Raw genomic sequence first — 20,066 nt, 5'->3', positions numbered from 1 at the left:
GCTGTCTCTCTACCGTTCCACTCTCGAACGGCTCGCGGGAAAAACGAGCACTTAAATTTTTCTGTGCGATCCCTGATTTCTCTTATTTTATCGTGATGATCATTTCTCCCAATGTAGGTGGGTGCCAACAGAATGTTTTCGCAATCGGAGGACAAAAGTGGTGATTAAATTTCTTATGAAGATCCCGTCGCAACGACAAACGCCTTTGTTTTAATGATTGCCACTCCAATTCACGTATCATGTCAGTGGCACTATTTCTCCTATTTCGCGATAATACAAAACTAGGTGCCCTTCTTTGAACTTTTTCGATGTCATCCGTCAGTCCCACCTGATGCGGGTCCCACGCCGCACAGCAATACTCCAGAATAGGGTGGACAAGCGTGATTCAAAAATGGTTCAAATGGGTCTGAGCACTATGGGACTTAACTGCTGTGGTCATCAGTCCCCTAGAACTTAGAACTACTTAAACCTACTTAAACCTAACTTAAACCTAAGGACAGCACACACATCCATGCCCGAGGTAGGATTCGAACCTGCTACCGTAGCGGTCGCGCGGTTCCAGACTGTAGCGCCAAGAACCGCTCGGCCACTCTGGCCGGCCGACAAGCGTGGTGTAAGCAGTGTCTTTAGTAAACCTGTTTCACCTTTTAAGTGTTCTGCCAGTGAATTGCAGTCTTCGGTTTGCTATACCCGCAATAGTATCTATCTGATCGTTCCAATTTAGGTTGTTTGTAATCGTAATCTCTAAGTATATAGTTGGATTTATAGCCTTCAGGTTTGTGTGACTTAATCGCGTAATCGAAATTTAGCAGATTTCTTTTAGTATTCATGTAAATAACTTCACACTTTTCTTTATTCAGGGTCAATTGCTACTTATCGCACCATACAGATATCGTATCTACAGCATTTTGCAATTCGTTTTGGTCATCTGGACTTAACAAGACCGTAAATGACATTATCATCTGCAAACAATCTAAGAGGGCTATTCAGATTGTCTCCTGTGTCGTTAATATAGATCAGGTACAACACAGGGTCTAAAGCACTTCGCCGGACGCTGTGGCCGAGTGGTTCTAGACGCTTCAGTCCTGAACCGCGCAGCTGCTACGGTCGCAGGATCTAATTCTGCCTTAGGCATGGATGTGTGCAATGTCCTTAGGTTAGTTAGGTTTAAGTAGTTCTAACTCTAGGGGACTGATGACCTCACATGTTAAGTCCCATAGTGCTTAGAGCCATTTGAACCTATAACGCTTCCTTGGGGAATGCCGGATATTACTTCTGTTTTACTCGCGGACTACTCTATTACTACGAACTGTGACCTTTCTGACAGGATATCACGAATCAAGTCGCACAACCGAGGCGATATTCCATAGACACGCAGTTTGGTTACAAGACGCTTGTGAGGAACGGTGTCGAAAGCCTTCTGGAAATCTAAAAATATGGAATCAATTTGACATCCCCTGTCGATAGCACTCATTACTTCATGAGTATAAAGAGCTAGTTGTGTTTCACTAGAACGATATTTTCTGAATGCGTGCTGACTAAGTGTCAATAAATCGTTTTCTTCGAGGTAATACATGATATTCGAACACAGTATACGTTCCAGAACCCCACTGCATATCGACGTTAGTGATATGGGTCTGTAGTTCAACGGATTACTCCTGCTTCCGTTTTTGGGTATTTTTACGACTGGAGCAGTTTTAGAGATCCGCACTTATCAGTGCGGATCTTTCTGTGAGCGAACGGTTGTACATAATTGCTAAATATGGACCTATTGTATCAGCATATTCTGAAAGAAACCTGACTGGTGTGAGAACAGTGTTCTTCGTAGTAGTGAGTGCATTGTGTCGGAGCTCAGTGCATTCGAAAGTGGAGAAAGTGTTGATGCTCGCAAGGTGGGTGCTTCCATAACTCACGAAGCCGAAGTGTCTAGAGGCCTCACATCGAAGGCTTATACCACATACAGGGAAAGCGGAGAAATATCATCGATTAAGCCACTACGCCGACCAAAGTGTGTGTTGGGTGGCTATGAGGGGCGCCCATTGAAGTAGATTGTGACGAAAAGTAAGATATAACAGCTGCAGACGTCATTGCAGAACTGAATGTCCCACTTGTGAATCCTGCCAGAACCAAAACAACATGAATTGAGCTCCACAAAAAGGGAATTACAGCACGAGTTGGAATTCCTAAATCACTCATCAGTGTTGTAAATGTCCGTAACAGGGAAACGTGGTGCCGATGCCATAAAACCTGGACAGTGGAACAGTGGAAGAACTCATTTGATCGGATGAGTCTTATTGCACACTGTTTCCAAATTCTGACCGAGTTTGCGTCCAAAAGTGAAACATGGCGAGAGTTCAGTGACGATTTGGACAGCCATATGGCGGTATTCCATGGGCTCCATGGTTACTCTGCAAGGTCTCATTATTGCCAAGCATCGTGCGACAATTTTAGATGATCCGGTCCATCCCGTGGTGACAATTTTGCTCCCCATTGGTGAAGCTGTGTTCCAAGACGACAGAGGCCACGTTCACGCAGCTCACGTTCAGGACTGTTTTGTGAGTACGAGGAAGAGCCGTCGCATTTCCCATGGCCACCACAGTTACCAGACCTCAATATTATTGAGCCTTTGTGGTCTACTTTGGCTAGAAAAATGGTTCAAATGGCTCTGAGCACTATGGGACTTAACATCTGAGGTCATCAGTCCCCTAGAACTTAGAACTACTTAAACCTAACTATCCTAAGGACATCACACACATCCATGCCCGAGGTAGGCTTCGAACCTGCGACCGTAGCGGTCGCGCGGTTTCAGACTGAAGTGCCAAGAACCGATCGGCCACAGCAGCCGGCTTTGGGCTAGAAGTGTGCATGATTGCTATCCACCTCCATCATCATTACCTGAAGGTGGTGCTATCTTACAGGAAGAATGGTATAAGATTCGCTTGAAAAACCGTAAGAGATCTGTATTTATCCATTCCGAGACGACTGGAAGTTGTTTTGAATGTCTTCGTGTTTCCTACACCGTATTAAGCATGGTAATGTGTTGAGTTTTTGCTGTTTCCATATGTTTGTCCACCCCCTGTAAGTCCGACTGTGCGTTAAATATTTCAGTTGCAGCGTAGATTTATTCGATAAGGCCCTCTTCTGATGTTACTGGAGTGACATGCGCAAATGGTTTCATAATACCCCATAAGGATAGTCAATAGATGTAAGATCTGGTAACCGCGTTGGATATGGAACTTGTCTCCAAACACCACGCCGTCAGTTTTAGTGTGTGGCTTCCGTGTGATGCTACACATTTCGATATAAAAAGAAGTAGAATTTTTCGTTTTACAACCACCTCGTCTTCCAGCCCATAATGGCATTTCATGTCTGTGTTGATTTATTATTACCACTGTCATATCAAATGGTCAAAATGTTGACCTTGAGCACTAATATGCGCTATCAGTCGTTACCGTACAGACAATACTTTACATTGAATTTCTTCTGGACCTACCGCATCACAGGCTCGTGTCATGCTGGCAATATACTATCTGTCTTTGGAGTCACCAGCGTTTCCTTGTAGACCTCTTGTTTTATTTACTTATGCATTTATTTTACCTGGCAAGATTAGGGCCTTCAGGCCCTCTCTTACACCTAACCAGGCATACTCAGATTGAACGAATTTCAGTTTGTACAGAACATTATGGACATACCACGTCATATAGTATTAATGTTAAAGAAAAAATAGAGATTATAACAGTAATACAAGGATAATTATAGCAATCAAAAAATAATTATAACAATAAAGAATAATAGTAATAAAAATAATAGTAATGACTATGTGTATGAAAGTATGCATATTTTTCTTTTATGAAAGTCAGTACTATTGCTAGTTGGGAATTTTCTCGTTATGTTCTTGCAGCTTGTGAGTTTTTCACATCGAGCAGAGATATAAGACGATAGAATGGGGTGAGAGAGATATAGAAGAGGTAGCTAGGTTAGAGGAAGAGAAATAGAATGGTAAAATTCGAAGTTATGATGGAGAGGAGAAGGAAAGAGATGAGAGGGGCACCACAGTGGTGGCTATACCGTCCCTAATATGTAAGTTTTGAGTTCCCTCTTGAATGTTGAGTGGTTCTGGATAAGACGCAGATCACAGGGGAGCGCGTTCCATAGTCGTATGGCTGAGACGGAGAATGACACGGAGAAAGATTTTGTGTTATGTAAAGGTACAGCCAAGATGCTAGACGTATCCGATCTGGTATTACGGCTGTGGAATGATGATAGGTGTTTAATGTGAGAAGATAAGTATTTGGAGCACCAGTGAATAAGAAATCGATGAAGTAAGCACATCGTGTGGAGATCGCGTACCTTATGTGCGCGTATCCAACATAGCTGGGAGTATGAAGGACTGATATGATCATACAACCGTATATTGCACACGTATCTAACGTAAGCATTCATCACTACCTCGAGGATTCTCGAATTTTCACTTTTTGTGCCGTGTTGAACTACATCACAGTAGTAAAGATTAGGCAAGACTAGTGTTTTGACTAATTTTTGTTTAACATGGGTTGGAAATATTTTTCTAAATTTTTGGATTGCATGTAGGGAGGAGAGCAATTTCTGGCAAGCTGTGGCTGTTCTTCCCAGTTTAGGTGCTCATCCAAGATTATTCCAAGGTCTTTTACTGTTTTATGGTATGGTAGTTGGGTACCATTGAGGAGTATTTGAGGGACTGTTTCGCGAAAGTACCGGCTGATTAACTTTGGATGAGATATAAGAATGACCTGGGATTTCTTGGGGTTTAGTTTCAGACCTAGGTTCTGTGCCCATCGAGAAACAGAGCAAAGATCTGCGTTCATACTCGGTAATTTTCCCCGCGGATAAAAGTCTGGATATGTTGCTTCTGGGGGCTTCTCCCGATTGACCAATCCAACGAATTCCGAATATTCTGCAAAAGTGACCTGTAATTGTTAGACGGAATGTGTGGCGTATTCAAGTTGATACTACACAGATTTACTTAGGTCCATTGAGATATTTTTCAATAACAGAAGCAGCATATTTGTTAGGAACTTTACATATCTGTAGCTGTTTAGATTCTGTCGATAAAACAGGGACCAACAACGAAGAAATACTTTAAAAGTTCGCACCGTACGTAAACAAACGTAGAGGGAGAGAGAGAGAGAGAGAAAGAGAAAGAGAGGTCTAGATAGCTGCAGCTATTTAGAGTCCTGTCGATAAAACGGGGGTCAACGATGCGATACTTTAAAAGTCCGCACCACACGTAGACAGACGTTGAGAGAGAGAGAGAGAGAGAGAGAGAGAGAAAGAGAGAGAGGGACAAAGACAGAGAGGTCTCTCAGCCACATTGAATTTTCGACAGACGAGTAGTGAGCATGGCAAAGGTTGATTTCCCCACGATTTGTAAACGATGGTACATCCGTAAACCAACTCTTGCGTAGAAACGTCGCATCGCTTTGCAGTTGTAGACATCATTCCAAGAACTGGAACTCTTTTTAAAATTTATTGCCTAAGAGGCATTGATGAAGCGAAGTACGGGATGAAATGTGTTGGACCGTTGTATTTGGAGAACTGGTCTTCGGCTGATCCAACTCGTATCTTGAAGCTGTCTCGATATGGAATGTGGTTTGCGTGTTACCGCAGCTAAGATATTAGTTATATTTGAGTTATAAACAGCTGTTGTTTTTGTTTTCATCGTTTATTCTTCACGTTTTCAGTTATATAAAAATTTTTATTATTTTTGAAAGTATGGGTTTAACACGAACAGGGTACTTTTCAACATACAACAGTACCGCTGCTCTGATAATTTTCGTAAACAAAAATCATATCCACTTTTTCGATTGTATTTGCACTGTGAAAAATTGAGAGCCTTTCGAGTAAGTTGTCCGATCGCTACAGTAGTAAAACACGGAATGATGGGCATCAAGGGCAGAGGTAAACACACTAGCAGAACCTGAGTTGCATGTGGGAGAGTAAGGCAGACCTTTCTGGCACCTCGTCTCCTTACGGTGTGACACTGATTTGTGACCCTGTTAACTTGTTACTATTTGATCCAGTTCCCACACATGCTATATTACTGAAGTCCTCCTCCAAGGTTTATTCCAAGGCAGCAGAAAAAGTACATTGAAAAATAAATAAATAAACAAATAAATCGGTGTCGTTATTCGACATGAATAAACGTACGTAAGTAGAACTGAAAGTTATACGTATTTTCCGTTAAAAAATAGCGGAAACCATAATCCGATGCTGAGTATGGATATGTTTTGGGTGACATGGGTTCGTATGAGAGGACTATATTACTCATCTTTTTGCAGACAAAACAACGCATAATGAAACTATTGTGGTAAACTACCTAAAAGGTCCAAGAATTACAAAAGAAGAAATTAAGAATGCTTTTTTCTCAATGAAAATTAGTAAGACAAGTGGCCCAGAGGATGTTGCAGTAGAGTTTTTCAATCATTTTGATGAAGAAAAAGCATTACTATCCTCTAAACAATATTCAATATTAGATTATTATATTAGCCAAGCAGGACGGAATTTTGAGAATGAGATTTTCCGTCTGCTGCGGAGTATGTCCTGATATGAAACTTCCTGGCAGATTAAAACTGTGTGCCGGACAGAGACTCGAACTCGGAACCTTTGCCTTTCGCGAGCAAGTGTTCTAAGAAATTTTAACGTGAGATATAAAGAACACATTAGAGAGAGCGATTATAATCAGTCGAGCTTCTTGCTACACATGAAAAATCAAAATCATACTGCTAATACGATCTTAAATGCACTGCAGATTCTGCACAGAATACCAAAAGGTTTTGCAATGAACATTCTTGACGAATTAGAAATCTGTATGTACACGAGAAAATATGTACAAGAAATATTAAAAGAACATTCAGAATTTAGATACAAATACTACCTCAAAAACTTTATTAAACTTTTAGAACACGAAAATGGGTAAACCGGAAGTAACGTATGCGACAACCAAAGAAATCGTAAAAAATTTAGTTAATGAAATAATATCGCTGTTCTTCTGCACAATCTTTGTAAACTTATAGCGTCGTAAGAGTGGAACTGTCAAACTGCTGTCACATCGTAATCGACTTTTATTTTCAATATCTTAACATCATTTACCATCTTATTGAAGCACTGAAAGTTATAAAACAGAGCACTAACGACGTAATATGGACGTCACTTCAATCAAGACGTGAGTAAAATACAGCTACTTTAATATAAATGACATTGGCACCCATACATGTTCTCACAAAAAATTGTTATTGCAGGTACCTAAAAAAGCCGATCAAGCCGAAACAGTCTGTCGTAAATAAAGATTACTTACTATACGCAGCTCTCTGGTGTACCCACTCTAATAATCATGTAGTTATCAGACTTATGTTATGCTGCTGGCCCTAAATAAGAAAGAAACTTTAATATGATTTTAGTTAGTTAGTGAGCTATTTTCTAAGAGTTCTCTAAGAATTTTTCTCAAAATTATTCACCATGTATTATTTGATAAATGTGAAAATATTCTCAGTGACTCAGTTTTGCTTTACGTAAAAGTTAGGCACAAGGGAGTTTATAGTTGCGACACGGTTGCTGGTGCAAAGTTTACTTGATAAGAACGTAGGCATGTGTCCTCGTTTTATTGATCACTATAAATCTTATGATAGAGTACAGTGTAACTGAAAATCTTAAGAAAAGGACATTGACCCGAAACATCTTAGGTGCATAAAAATTAACACTGGAAACCAGAAGTCTGTCTTAACAACATTCGATGTTCTGATGATACTTTGCTGATCGCAAACAGTACAAAAGTTCTAGGAAGATTACTGAACACTGTGGCTGAATGTAGCGAAAACTGTAGTCTGCATATCAATGTTATGAAAAAAAATACTTGCTAATGACAAGAGAAACTAAAACATTTATAGGGACTGATGACCTAAGCAGTTTGGTTCCTTAGAAATTCACACAAATTTGAACATTTTAAAACATTTAATAACGCCACAATGTCAAATAATACTCTGCATATCGAACGAGAAAGAAAGTTTAAGCATCTTCGTACACGATGTTCTGATGACTGGACATCGAAAAGAGACCGCTCGCAATACATTTATGATACTTCATCAAGTTAATAACAGGGCTGCAACCTAATTCTGTTCAGTGTTGGAATTCCACAAATTTTTAGAGTTCGATTCATAAAATGTAATGTCTGGTCAGCGCTGTTGTACGAAATGGAAGCCACGTTGTTAAAAGCCCTTACCATGAAAAACAAAAAAACATATAGGCGTTTGAAATGTGGACCTATAGCCGATTCCCCAAAATTCCATGCGGAGCACGACTGCCAAATGAAGACATTCTGCGTAAAAAAAAACTGTTTTTAATTACATTTAAAAGAACAAAAACTGCTTATTTGGGTCACCTAATGAGAAATTTAAAGCAGCAATTACTGCAACGGCTCATTGAAGGGATAATAGAAGCCCGATGTGGAAGCGGATGCTATAACTGTGGCATGGATTACCGTGTAAATGCAAGGAACAAGTTGTAGAAAGCCGAAATGGCATTTTTCGCCGCATATGTCATATGTACGAACTGCGCTTGAGTTCGTTTTGGTCGCATTTAATTTTATCAGAGCATGATTCGCCGAAGACAAATCTGCTTTGCAGAAACTGTTTTACTGGAATTTTAATTCAATGATTTTTTACGGCCGTAGAAACGGGAGCTAAATAGCTGTGCTGCACACTAGTTAAATTGCCAACAATATGTTCCACACCGTTTAAGAATCCGTGTAGCTGCACACGTAATGTGAAGATATAACTTTGAAACATGAGGGGTTTCCATGAAATAAACGCCCTCATTAGCAATGTATTAAAAGGATGAAAGGATCTCTGGTGTGTTCATATGCAGCAGATGCTCGTAAAAATCGTGGAATGAACCTGAATGGACATTATTAATCTAGCTCGGAACCAGCTTTCGTCTGTTTAACAACAGCATTTCATCGTTGTGAGTGTCCTTCACCTCTCGCTATTGCAACGGCATTTTGTGTTATTTGTCATCTTAAGTGGTACTTAATTCGATGGCAGATTATAGAACAAGGGAATAAGATTAAGGTCTACCTTTCTGTCGATGACGCAGTCATTAGAGACGGAACACTAGCTCTGATTGGGGAAGAAATAAAATGGACCAAAGCAACATCCCGGCATTTATCTACACTCCTGGAAATTGAAATAAGAACACCGTGAATTCATTGTCCCAGGAAGGGGAAACTTTATTGACACATTCCTGGGGTCAGATACATCACATGATCACACTGACAGAACCACAGGCACATAGACACAGGCAACAGAGCATGCACAATGTCGGCACTAGTACAGTGTATATCCACCCTTCGCAGCAATGCAGCCTGCTATTCTCCCATGGAGACGATCGTAGAGATGCTGGATGTAGTCCTGTGGAACGGCTTGCCATGCCATTTCCACCTGGCGCCTCAGTTGGACCAGCGTTCGTGCTGGACGTGCAGACCGCGTGAGACGACGCTTCATCCAGTCCCAAACATGCTCAATGGGGGACAGATCCGGAGATCTTGCTGGCCAGGGTAGTTGACGTACACCTTCTAGAGCACATTGGGTGGCACGGGATACATGCGGACGTGCATTGTCCTGTTGGAACAGCAAGTTCCCTTGCCGGTCTAGGAATGGTAGAACGATGGGTTCGATGACGGTTTGGATGTACCGTGCACTATTCAGTGTCCCCTCGACGATCATCAGTGGTGTACGGCCAGTGTAGGAGATCGCTCCCCACACCATGATGCCGGGTGTTGGCCCTGTGTGCCTCGGTCGTATGCAGTCCTGATTGTGGCGCTCACCTGCACGGCGCCAAACACGCATACGACCATCATTGGCACCAAGACAGAAGCGACTCTCATCGCTGAAGACGACACGTCTCCATTCGTCCCTCCATTCACGCCTGTCGCGACACCACTGGAGGCGGGCAGCACGATGTTGGGGCGTGAGCGGAAGACGGCCTAACGGTGTGCGGGACCTTAGCCCAGCTTCATGGAGACAGTTGCGAATGGTCCTCGCCGATACCCCAGGAGCAACAGTGTCCCTAATTTGCTGGGAAGTGGCGGTGCGGTCCCCTACGGCACTGCGTAGGATCCTACGGTTTTGGCGTGCATCCGTGCGTCGCTGCGGTCCGGTCCCAGGCCGACGGGCACGTGCACCTTCCACCGACCACTGGCGACAACATCGATGTACTGTGGAGACCTCACGCCCCACGTGTTGAGCAATTCGGCGGTACGTCCACCCGGCCTCCCGCATGCCCACTATACGCCCTCGCTCAAAGTCCGTCAACTGCACATACGGTTCACGTCCACGCTGTCGCGGCATGCTACCAGTGTTAAAGCCTGCGATGGAGCTCCGTATGCCACGGCAAACTGGCTGACACTGACGGCGGCGGTGCACAAATGCTGCGCAGCTAGCGCCATTCGACGGCCAACACCGTGGTTCCTGGTGTGTCCGCTGTGCCGTGCGTGTGATCATTGCTTGTACAGCCCTCTCGCAGTGTCCGGAGCAAGTATGGTGGGTCTGACACACCGGTGTCAATGTGTTCTTTTTTCCATTTCCAGGAGTGTATTTAGGGAAACCAACGGAAAACCTAAATTTGAATGGGTGGGAATTTGAAGCTTTTCCTCCTGACGTGAGTCCACATCGCTAAGTTCGAAGAAGTCTGAACCGGATTCCCTTTTCTGAAAACGACTAGATATTCGATGCCGTTCATCTCGGATACATGAGGGGACCAGAGTGGTAATGATACAATGCTCGAACGGAGCTACCAGTTCTAAATAAGAACACTATACCGCTTAGACCGTTTAAGAATATGTCATCCCTTCCATAGTACTTTCTTTTTTTGGGTCATCAAACTTCTGACTGATTTGATGCGGGCCGTACGAATCACTCGTGTTCTCTTGTGCCATCACCTCAATCTATTACTTCGACCCGATGTCATTAATTATTTGTTGGATATATTCCGGTCTCTGTCTTCCCATATAATTTTTACATTCTACAGCTCCCTTAAGTACCAGACAACTTAACACATCTCCTATCATCCTGCCCCCTTGTTCTTGTTAATGTTTCCTACGTGTTCTTTTCCTCGCCGATTCTGCGGGGTACCTCCTCATTTCCTATCCTCCTACAGCGAGATGCGAGATATGTCAAAGGCTTCGATTCTCTTCATTTTCGGTTCTGCCACAGTCCATGATTCAATTCCATCCGATACTGTGATCGAACGTACGTTCCCAGAAATTTCTTTCTCAAATTAAGGCCGATATTAGTACGAAGCATGTTCAGAACGTAAGTGTACTGTGATCATAACGGCCTGTGGTTTTTTATTTTCTTGAGTGTTGGAAACACTTTGTGGTAGAGGGGGATCATCGCAGGGACCCGGTAGTACGTAAACTCAAGCCCGAGCCACGTCTTGTGTTCCTCTTCCTACTCGTGGAAGGGATAACACCTACCCAAATATCTGAGCGACTCAAAACGGTTTACATCCAAGGTGTTATGAATACAATGAGTATGTTTAAGTGATGTGGGGAGTTTAGTGGAGGCAGAACAAATGTTCATGGCGAAATGAGGAGTGGAAGACCTCCCATTAACACTGATGACATGACGCAAAAATTCGAGGAAACTATCATGAAGATGGCCGATTGATAGTGGATGAAATGTCTGCAATGTTTCCACACCTCTCCAGAACTCTGTTACACGAGGCACTCACAGAACCTCTGGCATGCCGGAAACTGTGCGAAACACGGATCCTAAAACAACTGACAGAGTAGCGCATGAAAAAATGGTTCGGTAGTGCCCGCGAGTTTCTTGAATGATTCGAATTGGAAGAAGAGGATTTTCTGAGCTTTACTGTAACTGGAGATGAGATGTGTGTGCCTCACGTTTGAGACAAAAAGACAGTCGTCACAGTGGCGTCACACCAATTCACCTGCATCTACATTTCTACTCCGCAAGCCACCCAACGGTGTGTGGCGGAGGGCACTTTACTTGCCACTGTCATTACCTCCCTTTCCTGTTCCAGTCACGTATGGTAAGCGGAAAGAACGACTGCCGGAAAGCCTCAGTGCGCGCTCGAATCTCTCTAATTTTACATTCGTGATCTCCTCGGGAGGTATAAGTAGGAGGAAGCAATATATTCGATACCTCATCCAGAAACGCACCCTTTCGAAACCTGGCGAGCAAGCTACACCGCGATGCAGAGCGCCTCTCTTGCAGAGTCTGCCACTTGAGTTTGCTAAACATCTCCGTAACGCTATCACGCTTACCAAATAACCCTGTGACGAAACGCGCCGCTCTTATTTGGATCTTCTTTATCTCCTCTGTCAACCCGACCTGGTACGGATCCCACACTGATGAGCAATACTCAAGTGTAGGTCGAACGAGTGTTTTGTAAGCCACCTCCTTTGTTGATGGACTGCATTTTCTAAGGACTCTCCCAATGAATCTCAACCTGGCACCCGCCTTACCAACAATTAAATTTATATGATCATTCCACTTCAAATCGTTCCGCACGCATACTCCCAGATATTTTACAGAAGTAACTGCTACCAGTGTTTGTTCCGCTATCGTATAATCATACAATAAAGGATCCTTCTTTCTATGTATTCACAATACATTACATTTGTCTATGTTAAGGGTCAGATGCCACTCCCTGCACCAAGTGCCTATCCACTGCAGATCTTCCTGCATTTCGCTGCAATTTTCTAATGCTGCAACTTTTCTTGGAACCGCAAGACCGCTACGGTCGCAGGTTCGAATCCTGCCTCGGGCATGGATGTTTGTGATGTCCTTAGGTTAGTTAGGTTTAACTAGTTCCAAGTTCTAGGGGACTAATGACCTCAGCAGTTGAGTCCCATAGTGCTCAGAGCCATTTGAACCATTTTTGCAACTTTTCTGTATACTACAGCATCATCCGCGAAAAACCGCATGGAACTTCCGACACTATCTACTAGGGTCATTTACATATATTGTAAAAAGCAATGGCCCCATAACACTCCCCTGTGGCACGCCAGAGGTTACTTTAACGTCTGTAGTCGTCTCTCCATTGAGAACAACATGCTGTGTTGTGTTTGCTAAAAATTCTTCAATCCAGCCCCACAGCTGGTATGATATTCCGTAGGCTCTTACTTTGTTTATCAGGCGGCAGTGCGGAACTGTATCGAACGCCTTCCGGAAGTCAAGGAAAATGGCATCTACCTGGGAGCCTGTATCTAATATTTTCTGGGTCTCATGAACAAATAAAGCGACTTGGGTCTCATACGATCGCTGTTTCCGGAATCCATGTTGATTCGTACAGGGTAGATTCTGGGTTTCCAAAAACGACATGATACGCGATCAAAAAAATGTTCTAAAATTCTACAACAGATCGATGTCAGAGATATAAATCTACAGTTTTGCGCATCTGCTCGACGATCCTTCTTGAAGATGGGACTACCTATGCTCTTTTCCAATCATTTGGAACCTACCGTTCCTCTAGAGACTTGCGGTACACGGCTGTTCGAGGGGAGCAAGTTCTTTCGCGTACTCTGTGTAGAATCGAATTGGTATCCCGTCAGGTCCAGTGGACTTTCCTCTGTTGAGTGATTTCAGTTGCTTTTCTATTCCCCATCGTCAAAAAATTCAAAACCATAATTGCGCGCAAATAAAGGGCTCATTGTTTTGCGGCCGGAAAGGCATCTTTCTCTAATTTCTGCCTAAGGGGGGAGACCATCAATCCACAACTACACTCCTGGAAATTGAAATAAGAACACCGTGAATTCATTGTCCCAGGAAGGGGTAACTTTATTGACACATTCCTGGGGTCAGATACATCACATGATCACACTGACAGAACCACAGGCACATAGACACAGGCAACAGAGCATGCACAATGTCGGCACTAGTACAGTGTATATCCACCTTTCGCAGCAATGCAGGCTGCTATTCTCCCATGGAGACGATCGTAGAGATGCTGGATGTAGTCCTGTGGAACGGCTTGCCATGCCATTTCCACCTGGCGCCTCAGTTGGACCAGCGTTCGAGCTGGACGTGCAGACCGCGTGAGACGACGCTTCATCCAGTCGCAAACATGCTCAATGGGGGACAGATCCGGCGATCTCGCTGGCCAGGGTAGTTGACTTACACCTTCTAGAGCACGTTGGGTGGCACGTGATACATGCGGACATGCATTGTCCTGTTGGAACAGCAAGTTCCCTTGCCGGTCTAGGAATGGTAGAACGATGGGTTCGATGACGGTTTGGATGTACCGTGCACTATTCAGTGTCCCCTCGACGATCACCAGTGGTGTACGGCCAGTGTAGGAGATCGCTCCCCACACCATGATGCCGGGTGTTGGCCCTGTGTGCCTCGGTCGTATGCAGTCCTGATTGTGGCGCTCACCTGCACGACGCCAAACACGCATACGACCATCATTGGCACCAAGGCAGAAGCGACTCTCATCGCTGAAGACGACACGTCTCCATTTGTCCCTCCATTCACGCCTGTCGCGACACCACTGGAGGCGGGCTGCACGATGTTGGGGCGTGAGCGGAAGACGGCCTAACGGTGTGCGGGACCGTAGCCCAGCCTCATGGAGACGGTTGCGAATGGTCCTCGCCGATACCCCAGGAGCAACAGTGTCCCTAATTTGCTGGGAAGTGGCGGTGCGGTCCCCTACGGCACTGCGTAGGATCCTACGGTCTTGGCGTGCATCCGTGCGTCGCTGCGGTCCGGTCCCAGGTCGACGGGCACGTGCACCTTCCGCCGACCACTGGCGACAACATCGATGTACTGTGGAGACCTCACGCCCCACGTGTTGAGCAATTCGGCGGTACGTCCACCCGGCCTCCCGCATGCCCACTATACGCCCTCGCTCAAAGTCCGTCAACTGCACATACGGTTCACGTCCTCGCTGTCGCGGCATGCTACCAGTGTTAAAGACTGCGATGGATCTCCGTATGCCACGGCAAACTGGCTGACACTGACGGCGGCGGTGCACAAATGCTGCGCAGCTAGCGCCATTCGACGGCCAACACCGCGGTTCCTGGTGTGTCCGCTGTGCCGTGCGTGTGATCATTGCTTGTACAGCCCTCTCGCAGTGTCCGGAGCAAGTATGGTGTGTCTGACACACCGGTGTCAATGTGTTCTTTTTTCCATTTCCAGGAGTGTATATTGGGAGCCCTAAAAAACTCAAAAGGAGCATTTGAAACAAAATGAGGGGAATGCTGACGAGAGGAGAGTGCTCATTGCACGACAACGCCCTACCTCACACAGCCTTAGCCACCAAGCCGCTCTTGAATTCATTTGGCCGGGATGTTTTGAACCACTTCCCAACTCCCCTGACTTTGCGCCTTCAGATTCATCTTCAGAGCTTCTCAGGTAAGGGAAGTAGCTGCCGGGAGAGTTCTTCGAGGGCATAAAGAAGCTTGTGCCATTTCTCACCACATGCGCTGAACGGGATGGCTATTATGTGAAAAAGTACTCAAAACGTTTATCAACAATATCCAGTAACTTTTTCAAATACACTTTTTCTAAAAAAATATAAAACTCTGGCGCAGTTACTTTCTGAACATGCCTCGTAGATACCAGCAGACTCTTTTTGGATCGAAATGCCCTTTTTAGCTTTGCTAGTCTGCTTATTATGTTCTCCTTGCTTCAACGGTCATATGTCGTTTGCAGATTACCTTCAATTCTTGTACTTCGTGGTCTCAAATTTTGATAAGTTCCTCGCTAATCTGATTTCTGATGTTCTCCACTACTTTCGCCTTTCTTCGGTTTGCTCTTAATCCGTAGTGAGGTGGCGATTGGTGGGCCTTCGAGTATGCTAAAGCGATCATCGCGTGAGGCGCTAGTGATACAGTGTATGTCACAGGAAATGGGGTTTTAGTATCTCTAATTGCTCGTGGGATGCCTATGCAGCCTACATCACTTACGAATCGTCCTATGGTTCGGTTGATCTGTTGGGTAATAACTCCATTCTAAAACCCAAGGTACCTCGTTAGTTGGTTGATTTGGGGGAGGGGCCCAAACAGCGAGTTCATTGGTTTCATCGGACTAGGAAAGGACGGGGAAGGAAGTCTCCCATGCCCTCTCAATGGAACCATCCAGGCATTTGGCAAGGTACCTCGCGTGACTAGTCCAGCACGAAAGTCGTGAAATGCTGGAGACAATAACCTTAGTAAAACATAAAATTCGATGGTAAATTAATGTATTTATTGTTTTAAAATTGAAGGAAGGAACTTCTGAAAAACTGTCGCCTTTCTGCTTGTAGTAAAGCATTAGAGGATTAGTAGGATCACAATAATCTTTAGAAATAACTATGTAAGTAAGCAGTTAAACGCTAGAATGTTAGGAGAATGTACTATAATTACTGAGAGATAAACCACCTTAAGTGTGTTTATATTAAATGGGTAGTTATCAGCAAGAAATTATTGTACTTAGAAAAACAGTGTATATCGTAAATAATATTTATCAAATGGTTCAAATGGCTCTGAGGACTATGCGACTTAACATCTGAGGTCGCCAGTCCCCTAGCCTTAGAACTACTTAAACCTAAGGACATCACACACATCCATGCCCGAGGCAGGATTCGAACCTGCGACCTTAGCAGCAGCGCGGTTCCGGACTGAAGCGCCTAGAGCCGCTCGGCCACAAAGGACGGCTTAACATTTATCGGTGACCGGTTTCAGTCTAAAGGTGGACCATCTTCAGACTGTATTCCAAAGTTAATGTGTGAAGATAGATCCACGGAGCACGGACTGCAGAGGACTCAAGTCTGAAGACAACATCTGGAGACTTCTGCAGTCCCTGTACCGTGGAGCTGTCTTCAACATCAGCTTTCGAATACGGTCTGAAGATGGTCCGCCTTTGGACTGAAACCAGTCACCATTAAAGGCGATTTGTGCGATATACACCGTACTTCTACGTCAGTTTGAAACTGGTCACTGTTCTCAGTTCAACTTATGTAGCTACAAGTGAATGCTAACTCTATATGCCATTCTGTGAATGTGTCTATGTCAGTGGAGACTGCCCTCGGTTAAGAGTACTTTGTTCTGTGTTAATTTCAAAATATATCTCTTTGTGCTAATTTCTAAATCTCTTATTTGTGAAGCGATTTCTACCATCTTCAGCCAGTTTCCATTCAAATCAGGGGCTCGCTGTAAATAGGGCCGTAGTCCACGCCTTCCCAAGATCTGATACTGGGCAGAATAACAACATGAGAATCCGATGGCCTATTAATATTTATCTCCGCTAATTAGAGAAAGCTTTTTTCATTGATGTCGCCTGGAATTCGAAAACTACGGTTTCCAATTTAGATGTGATAGCGCAAGTGTATACAGAAAAGGCCCGCCGGTGTGGCCGTGCGGTTCTAGGCGCTTCAGTCTGGAACCGAACAACCGCTTCGGCCGCAGGTTCGAATCCTCTCTCGGGCACGGATGTGTGTGCTGTCCTCTCACGGGAGGCGTGCAAGGGATAAGTCCCTGCAGTCGCGCTATTCATCTGTGTCGTCGGTGGCTCAGATGGATAGAGCGTCTGCCTTGTAAGCAGGAGATTCCGGGTTCGAGTCCCGGTCGGGGCACACATTTTCAGCTGTCCACATCGAGGTATAACAACAACACCTGTCGGCAGCTGAGGTTGTCAGTCAGTCATCATTTATTCCAGGGAAAAGCTGCACGGTCATCAACAGTAATTGTTCTTTCGAGAACAAGTTACTTTCTTCATATACACTCCTGGAAATGGAAAAAAGAACACATTGACACCGGTGTGTCAGACCCACCATACTTGCTCCGGACACTGCGAGAGGGCTGTACAAGCAATGATCACACGCACGGCACAGCGGACACACCAGGAACCGCGGTGTTGGCCGTCGAATGGCGCTAGCTGCGCAGCATTTGTGCACCGCCGCCGTCAGTGTCAGCCAGTTTGCCGTGGCATACGGAGCTCCATCGCAGTCTTTAACACTGGTAGCATGCCGCGACAGCGTGGACGTGAACCGTATGTGCAGTTGACGGACTTTGAGCGAGGGCGTATAGTGGGCATGCGGGAGGCCGGGTGGACGTACCGCCGAATTGCTCAACACGTGGGGCGTGTGGTCTCCACAGTACATCGATGTTGTCGCCAGTGGTCGACCGAAGGTGCACGTGCCCGTCGACCTGGGACCGGACCGCAGCGACGCACGGATGCACGCCAAGACCGTAGGATCCTACGCAGTGCCGTAGGGGACCGCACCGCCACTTCCCAGCAAATTAGGGACACTGTTGCTCCTGGGGTATCGGCGAGGACCATTCGCAACCGTCTCCATGAAGCTGGGCTACGGTCCCGCACACCGTTAGGCCGTCTTCCGCTCACGCCCCAACATCGTGCAGCCCGCCTCCAGTGGTGTCGCGACAGGCGTGAATGGAGGGACGAATGGAGACGTGTCGTCTTCAGCGATGAGAGTCGCTTCTGCCTTGGTGCCAATGATGGTCGTATGCGTGTTTGGCGCCGTGCAGGTGAGCGCCACAATCAGGACTGCATACGACCGAGGCACACAGGGCCAACACCAGCCTTCATGGTGTGGGGAGCGATCTCCTACACTGGCCGTACACCACTAGTGATCGTCGAGGGGACACTGAATAGTGCACGGTACATCCAAACCGTCATCGAACCCATCGTTCTACCATTCCTAGACCGGCAAGGGAACTTGCTGTTCCAACAGGACAATGCACGTCCGCATGTATCCCGTGCCACCCAACGTGCTCTAGAAGGTGTAAGTCAACTACCCTGGCCAGCAAGATCTCCGGATCTGTCCCCCATTGAGCATGTTTGGGACTGGATGAAGCGTCGTCTCACGCGGTCTGCACGTCGAGCACGAACGCTGGTCCAACTGAGGCGCCAGGTGGAAATGGCATGGCAAGCCGTTCCACAGGACTACATCCAGCATCTCTACGATCGTCTCCATGGGAGAATAGCAGCCTGCATTGCTGCGAAAGGTGGATATACACTGTACTAGTGCCGACATTGTGCATGCTCTGTTGCCTGTGTCTATGTGCCTGTGGTTCTGTCAGTGTGATCATGTGATGTATCTGACCCCAGGAATGTGTCAATAAAGTTTCCCCTTCCTGGGACAATGAATTCACGGTGTTCTTATTTCAATTTCCAGGAGTGTAGTTAAAGGCTACCCAGCCATTGACCTTCGTCTGTGCGAATGCGCACAGGTTGCCCAAACTCTTACGGGAATCGCCAAAGCGTGCGCGAGTAATGAGTGGATGGGCAAATGTCTATAAGGTACAATACATATGTAGAATTGTGGACAGCTGGGAATGTGAGTCTCACGGGAGGCGTGCAAGGGATAAGTCCCTGCAGTTGCGCTATTCATCTGTGTCGTCGGTGGCTCAGATGGGTAGAGCGTCTGCCATGTAAGCAGGAGATCCCGGGTTCGAGTCCCGGTCGGGGCACACATTTTCAGCTGTCCACATCGAGGTATAACAACAACACCTGTCGGCAGCTGAGGTTGTCAGTTAGTCATCATTTAGTTAGGTTTAAGTAGTTCTAAGTTCTAGGGGACTGATGTCCTCAGATGTTAAGTCCCATAGTGCTCAGAGCCATATATAGAAAAGCAGGAAGAATAAATTATTGAATTTGTAAGTGATCTGGGGGTGTACAGGGCGTGAAATTTCTTCTGGCAGGAACAATGACAGTAATTAGACTGGCCAAGTCGAACTGAGTTTGGATGACAGACACAGCTATACTTTTCCATGTTGTTTCAACACTATGCCAGATAATCTTTAGTAGTGGTTGGTGGATGGCAGGTTGCTAATCTTTCGACAAACCACGACCAGATGTTTTCATTGGGTGAGGGATCTGGAAAACGTGCTGGCCAGGGCAACATTCGAAGACACTCTGTATAGCGAGACAGGTCAAGATATGGCGAGCAAACCGCGGTCTTGTCTTATCTTGTTGAAAGATAACATCAAGAAGAGCTCGTAAGTAAGGCAAAATATCCGGCCATAACACGTCAGAAGTGTAACGGCTGCTGTCCAAATTACCGGCTAT

The 20,066-nt window shown here is 45.4% G+C and overlaps 1 protein-coding gene and 1 non-coding gene across 2 annotated transcripts in view; both read left to right on the top strand.

Annotated features, from left to right (window-relative positions):
• LOC126235080 (sodium-dependent dopamine transporter) overlaps positions 1-20,066 on the top strand; it is a 644,375-nt gene that overhangs the window by 48,448 nt on the left and 575,861 nt on the right. The window lies entirely within an intron of this gene.
• On the top strand, positions 17,536-17,610 carry Trnat-ugu (transfer RNA threonine (anticodon UGU)). Its single transcript has one exon. It is a non-coding gene; the product is annotated as a tRNA-Thr (tRNA).

This window comes from Schistocerca nitens, chromosome 1 (genome assembly GCF_023898315.1).
Source record: "Schistocerca nitens isolate TAMUIC-IGC-003100 chromosome 1, iqSchNite1.1, whole genome shotgun sequence".
Taxonomy (NCBI): domain Eukaryota; kingdom Metazoa; phylum Arthropoda; class Insecta; order Orthoptera; family Acrididae; genus Schistocerca; species Schistocerca nitens.
This window is presented reverse-complemented; position numbering and strand designations above follow the sequence as displayed.